General features: G+C 39.3%; 1 long non-coding RNA gene across 1 annotated transcript; it reads left to right on the forward strand.

Moving 5' to 3' along the window:
- Positions 1 to 4,918: 4,918 nt before the first annotated feature.
- On the forward strand, positions 4,919 to 6,309 carry LOC112140821. The gene is made up of 3 exons (XR_002918265.2): positions 4,919 to 5,080; positions 5,209 to 5,326; positions 6,190 to 6,309. It is a non-coding gene; the product is annotated as an uncharacterized LOC112140821 (long non-coding RNA).
- The last annotated feature ends 1,250 nt before the right edge of the window (positions 6,310 to 7,559 follow it).

The raw sequence follows: 7,559 nt of genomic DNA on the forward strand, positions 1-7,559 counted from the left end.
CATGCAAACTCCACACAGAAAGGTCCCAGCCGGGATTCAAACCGGGGCCTTCTCACTGTGAGGCAAGAGCGCTAACCACTGCGCCACCGTGCAGCCCTTGATGTTGTTCACCAAATGAAAAATAAGAAATCAACTGACTGTCATGGTATCGACATGTCCCCACGTTAAGGAAGTCATTCACAGTATTCTCGAACCATTTAATTATATCTGCAATAAATCCTTCTGTAGTGGTGTCGTTCCAGACCTGATGAAAGTTGCTAAGGTGGTTCCGATTTATAAAAATGGTAATAAGGAAACCGTATCAAACTACAGACCAGTTTCACTGCTACCACAGTTTTCAAAAATTTTGGAGAAACTCTTTGCAGTTAGACTTGATGCTTTTTGAGTAAATATGATTCATTAAATGAGAGCCAGTATGGATTCAGGAGTAACTGCTCAACTGCACACGCTGTGATGGAGTTTGTGGAAAATGTTGCAACTGCCATTGATCAAAAACTAAATACAATAGTTGTTTTTGTTGATTTAAGCAAAGCATTTGATACCATTGATCACTCCCTTCTGTTACAAAAATGTGAATATTATGGACTTCGGGGTAAAACACATCATTGGCTGAGAAGTTATTTGGAAAATCTGGTTCAGTATGTAACCATTAACAATACAGATTCTGATTTAGGAAATATTTTTTGTGGACTCCCACAAGGTTCTGTTCTTGGACCAAAATTGTTTTTGATTTACATTAATGATATTTTTTTGATGTCAAAAAAGTTAAAATTCATTATGTTTGCTGATGACACAAATATGTTTTGTTCAGGACAAAATATTATTGATTTGTTGAATGTTGTCAAACAGGAATTTAATTTGATTAAAGAATGGTTTGATTATAACAAGTTATCTCTGAATGAAAACAAAACCAAATTTATGATATTTTCTGGAAATAGAAAGGTTGAGAATGTTAAATTATATTTAAATGGGGTAGAAATCCAATGTGTTAATGAAATAAAGTTTTTAGGAGTAATAATTGATGATAAATTGTCTTGGAAATCTCATATAAATAATATAAAACACAAAGTCTCTAGATCTATCGGTATTCTGTTTAAAATCAGTGATGCATTTAGCAAAAAGAGTTTGTTTCTTGTTTATTGTTCATTAGTCGTTATGTATTTCTCATATTGTGCAGAGATCTGGGGAAATGCTGGGAAAACTATTATTGAATCATTGGTTAAATTACCAAAAAAGCTTTTAGAATAGTCAACAGAACCGGATATTGTGAGCCAACAGATTATTTTTTTTGTTTGAATAATAGTTTAAAATTAAAGGAAATTGTTTACATCAAGGTTTTAGAAATTGTATATAGAGTAAAACATAATTTGGTTTCAAAAAATATACAGAAGCTATTTACTTTAAGGGTTAGTCAGTATAATTAAAGATGTCTTTATTGTTTTGTACAGGTTAAAGCTCAAACTAATGCTAAGATGAGATGTGTTTCAGTTCTTGGAGTAAAATTATGGAATCAATTGAGTTCCGGCACTCACCAAGAGCGGACGCTTCTCTCTGAGCTCCCTTATCTATCTCCCTACCAAGGCTCTTTGTCTTGTCTCCCCAGTCCTACTGTGACTACTCTCAGTTTTTCTCACTTTCAAGAAACATGGATCTGATCTGCTGGGCTGCGAATGCGATTGACCAAATTTATTCCACCATGAGAGGTGGGAAAGCGGATCCTACTTGCCCAGGGGGCACGTCTGCGGCTGGATATGTGAATGATCCTTGGGGCAAATGGAGAATTTTCTGCCTGTCGCAACTCTCTCTGGAAGATGTTGAAGATGTTTACATCATTGGATTACTGGTCTCCGGCTTTCTGCTGATTGGAACTGGTGGAACCTGGATGTACCGGAATGTGGCGAAGTGGCTCTCAGACAAGGGCGGACTGGGAGTGCTTTGTGCTGGGACGCAGAGAGACGTACAGACTCAGACTGATAAATTGAATGGACTGGAGGCCAAGATCGATATTCTGTCTGCCCGCGTGTATCGCATCGAAGTCTCCCTTGGAAGGCTGGAAACCATCATGGAGCGAGTGTCGGCTCGACTTGGAGGGAATGAAGAAAATTGACCAGATCTGTGAATTTCTCCGCCATAACGCAGCACCTGGACTTCAGCAGGCAGACAGAAAGTTTTGTCTGTCTGCGAGAAAACAAACATCTCTAATCAGGAACCCTCCCCAACTGTACCAAAACAACTCCGCTGAAGGTGTGAGAAACTGAGCCCGTCGTCATGGTAATCTGCATTCCTCCTCTGCCATCACCTTCCCCACGAATTCAACGCCTTGGTGACTCTCTTTTGTCTGATCTTGTTCAGGTTGTACTGGAACAAATTTCATTTTCAGTGAAAGCTGTGCATACGACAAACATAATCTCACACCCCCCACTTTTAAAGGTGCGCTGCTCACTGCTGCACCTCAGTCAACTTTGAACTGTATTGTGTACCTCTTGTGGACCTTTTGTCTCGTGAAATTAATGTGCTTCAATGTTGATGTATTTTTGCTTGTACTTTTAACTCATGCCGCCCTGCTTTGACAGGGGCTGAGGATACTTGATTTTTGACATCTTTTCCTGTACCCTCATGTGTCTCTTCTGGGCGATAAAGCGCCGTCCAGCGGCTGCTGCCCACCACAATGAATTTCCCCCCGGAGATTAATAAAGTATATTTGATTTGATGAATTAAAATTAAGTTCTTCACTTTTGCAGTTTAAAAAAAGTTTAAAACATAAATGTTTGAATGACTACAACATACACATGTAACATGTATTAGTAAATTGTTTTTTCTTTCATATTTATTTCTTTGTTGATCAGCATAGATATGGTTTAGTTTTCTAAGAAAAGGCATTGAATAAGCTTAATAAGCTTCTGCCTATTCCTTTTTTTATTGTTTGTTTGTTTTTTTTATTGTATATTGTGTTAATTGTACAAATGGGAACTACACCAATAAACTTGACATTGACATTCTGTTAATCTAAAATTTTGAACATAGAAATTACTTAGACTCAGGACACGAAGTAATTTAGATTTTCCAAATGCAGTTTTGATAAAACAGGTACTGCTTACCTTTTAATATTGTCGCGCGACCTGTGTCCTTCGTCCGTTCATTTAAAGTTTACAGCCAATTGCCGTTCCTTTTTCTCCATAAGCCAGTCCCACGTTAGGCGCCCAGATCCTCCTTCTGATGGGTCTGGAGTCAGGAACCTTAAAGTGAGTGTAATCAAAATCAACCAACAGCAAGTTCACACAAAAGTCACAAAATCAGTGTCACGTTCGCGAAGGGAGAAGCCCAGATCAGTCACCCAGCAATGTGGCTGTCTCTGGAACATTCTGGGTGTTCCTCCGCAACAGACTGGATTTATTGATACATCTGTGATGCATGAATCCTCATATCCAATCACCATAAAGTACATATGCATTTCTCCTAATAAGGAAGAGTGACTTTTGCTACAGACAGGTCATGTTTTTTCTGCTCAGTGACTTTTACATGACCTATGAGACTGATGCAGCCACTCTCACTTCCTGTTATAGCTAATTCCTGTTATTCGCTCTTCTAAAAGCACTTCTTGGTTTTATTCTCTGCATATGAAAAACACAATACTTTTTCACCTTGAAGCTAGCAATCTGTGTTTTGTAAATATGGGCTATACAAAAAATGAATATGTACAAATGCAAATAAGACACATTATTTCATATATATTTTTTATTTATCATTTTTACTAATGAATAATAATTAAGGGCAGATCATGAATCAGCACCATATATTGCAGTGGCGGGCCGTGCATTTCACACCTAGGCCTTCAGTAGTGCTCCATCTGAATCAACCCAACCCTCAATAACTATTTTATGGCTATAAAACTTCTACTGCAGGTACAGCTGCGACACACATAAAAAAGCATAAAAAAATAACCTGATAAAATTGCAATAATATTTAGGTATATAGCAAAATTTTACTCACCAAAAATCCGGATTATTTGTACACAAAATCCATCCTTTCTATCCTCAAGAAGATTTCAATCACTCTGTCGTGCAGATTATCCGTGCGTTTTAGTTCCATCAAGAAGTCCTTTTCTATCGCCATGGAAGCTAATGCTGAAAGTCGAGCCTGCCCTGACGTATTTCTGGCATAAGTTTTAATTCGCTTCAGGGCTGAGAATGTCCGTTCAACAGAAGCAGTGGACACGGGGCTTGCTAGCTTCGGAGTTGCCCGACCCCGCTTAACAATGTCCAGCTTTTCTTGAAAAGTCCGTCTTGAAAACGGCTTTGACAGTAAGTCTGCAACCAAATCCATTTCTTCTCCTCCTTCAGCCATTGTGGATTGACAAACCAGCTATTAAATTCGATATATTTGCCTGTGCAGGTCGCTACAGATTCAGTTTACCAGGTCTGCCTAGTACACTCTCCGATTATCCAATCACAGCGCGTGAAAATCCTGACGTTTCCGTGGGCCAGCTAGCTGGCCTATCACGTGGTCTCCTCCAGATCTGATTGGTTGAAGCAACAGTTTGGTGGACCATTATTTTATGCTACAGGGCCCGCAAAACTGATTGTGAAGGCCTTCAGGCAGATTTCTTTGACCCTAGCAACAAATGGTGCTGCAATGTGATTGGTTAATGCTTAAATAGGAAAATGCACGTCTGGAAGCAGCGCAACCAGGGAGACAGCAATGAAAGGACGAAGACAGAGCATTTGGAATTATAGAATACGTATTCACGGAAAATAATAATTAATATCAGTCTGTGATTCAGATATTTTTAGGCCAGCAGAGAAGGCCTTGCAGGCCCTGACGGCCCGCCACTGATATATTGTAAAGTATGTTGTACGGTGCTTCAAATTTTTGTTCCATGTGCCCTTTTTTTAACTTTGAGCACCTGCCCCTCCAAATGTCTCGGCATGGCCCTGCTCCTCAGCTGCCTCACAGCCACGGACTCGGTTCTACCTGCTCACTGTGTCCTCCAGCTCCGGAAGGACAAAGGAACGCCGCTCACCTCCCCATGTTTCCAGCACTTGGATCCTTCTGGCCTCGTGAAACCATGACAACGACTTCAGTAAGTTTTCATCATTTTCGTTTCGTTTTCATCAAAGCTGTTTACTGTAGTCCCAATAACCCGAGTGAACGTACTAAGACAGCAGCAGAGTAGAGTAGAGTCCGTTCACACCGGCCTTTCTCTCTTAGACATGGACGGAGATTCAGTTTCTGGACAGAAGAGGCATTGCTGCTTCTGCAGGAACTCTGCAGCTGATCTTCAGGTTCCAGAGACGACCACCTCCACACCTGAAGTCCAATCAGACAGGTGAGAGGGGGGGCAACAATTACAACATTTGTAGAATGTGATTGTGATCACACTGTAAGTGTCACCAATAGGTTATAAAGTTGGTTTGTTTCCTTGTTTAGATGGAGAAATGTCTTTGGTGTAGGATTGCTGTTATTCAAATGTGTAAATATATTTTATTTTGTTTTATGCTGCATAATATGAAGTCACAGTGCATTATCATATGTGAGTTGTGGATTATAATAACGCGAGAGTTCTTGAGAACTCACGGGATTTGGACACCAGCTTCACGTGGCTCTCACATCCTACAAGACTCCAGAGCGAGAGCCACGCTTGTTAAACGAACTAACCAGCTATGAAGAGCTGAAGCAGAAAAACTGTTAACTCAAGAAGGACGTCCAAAGTGACAGGCAGCCACGAGGTAGTTTGCATTTAGCATTTGTTGTTACGGATTGAAATGTAAGTGCTAACTGTTGTATGTTACCTTGTTCTGTAGTTTTCACGGCGTTTCATGAAGATAAAGAATAAATCCCGACCGTACTCGGGAGACCGTGTGCAGTGTTGTCATTGAGGAGCTACACACACAATGTTAAAGTGGAGACTATTCAGCTCAATGCAGGTTTTGGTAACAATCTTCATGTGATGTGATAATCAAATCTTCCATTAATGCTGATGCTGGCAGGTGTTTTATTGTGGTGGTCAGTGATTTATTTGTCATTCTCTTTAAGGTGTTGGTATAACTGAATCAGTCATTGCTATCATCCAAAACTCCATCAGAGCAGAAGGAGTGAAGTCATTGTTTCCTTAATCTTTAGGATTTTCATGAGAACCAAACAGTCTGGAGTCTTTTCTGATCTCTGTTGAATCATTTTCATGTTTTACAGGAAGTGTCGACAACAGGAAGAGAGGAGCAGTGAAGACATGGGATTCAGAGGAGACCCCCCCCCCCACACACACACACACTACTGCTGTCACTGTTGTCTAAATAAACTGTTAATAATTTATTTCCTGCATTTTTATTGAACATTTCAAAGTGCGCTGTAACATTCCTCTGGCAGATGATTATGACATAACATGAGCAAAAACAGGAACCAAAGCTATGATCCAAGAATACTAACAGCTCAGTCACTTTTGTCTCCTACCTTCAGAGGTTGCCTCAGCCAATCAGCATCAGTGCTTCAGAATGGTGGTTTTTACACCTGTGTAATACTGACATGAAAAACCAGATGTTCCAAAGTTTCTTCATTAGAATTACTGAAAATGCTTAATTCAGCATGACATTTTGCAAAAAAGAAAACAAAGTAAAACTACAGAGCCTTCTTGCGGGCGACAGTAGCTCAGGCGGTAGAGCGGGTCGGCCAATGATCGAAGGATTGGCGATTCGATTCTGGCTCCCGCCAGCCAAATGTCGTTGTGTCCTTGGGCAAGGGACTTAATCTTCCTTGCCTCCAGTGTGGCTCCACTGGTGTGTGAATGTGTATGAATGGCTACAGTAGTATCTTACCATCACCAAGTATGAATGAGGTGTGAATGAATAATGGATACACAATGTAAGCGCTTTGAGCGTCTGGAAAAGCGCAGATAAATCACAAATTAATCACAAACTTAAAAGAATGGAGAGAAAAAAGTTTCACCAATTGTTCAAATCATTATTTATAAATATGTTTCAGTCTTTCAAAGGCATGAAATTCTCTGTTATTAGATTAATTGTACGTTTTAATTCCACAGAGAAAATGGTCCAATGTTTGTCATTTGTATATTTACATTTATCAATACAATATTTGGCCAAAATAAGGTAAGATTTGGTTGGTCTTCAAAGTCTCAGAACAGTTTGTTTCAAACATGGAGAACATTTCTGAAACAAACAGGTTTAAGTTTCAATAGGATTGATGCAAAAGGAACAGCTGGGGCCAAAATACTTAAGAAATCTTTGGAAAATAAGATGTTAACTACAGTAAGAAGGAAAATAAAGGCATACAAAAGAAAGGAAACAATAACCAAACAGAGATTTGTAGCAAGGTTTTTTGGACAGTTTTTGAGGATTTCATGGTTTTTAATGAGACATCATTTATTTTGAATCTGTTTATAAAACAGGATGTTTACAACCTTTCCATTAACAACGAGTACTACATTTCTTAATTAGTAAAATAATATTAATATTTGTGAATTAATTGTCCATAAATATTAATACGTCTGAGGCACAAAAAGGGTAGATGTAAAGTTAAAGATTATTCCAATTTCTGAGGTTTCTCCA

The sequence above is a fragment of the Oryzias melastigma genome, unplaced genomic scaffold, assembly GCF_002922805.2.
Source record: "Oryzias melastigma strain HK-1 unplaced genomic scaffold, ASM292280v2 sc00216, whole genome shotgun sequence".
Lineage (NCBI taxonomy): Eukaryota > Metazoa > Chordata > Actinopteri > Beloniformes > Adrianichthyidae > Oryzias > Oryzias melastigma.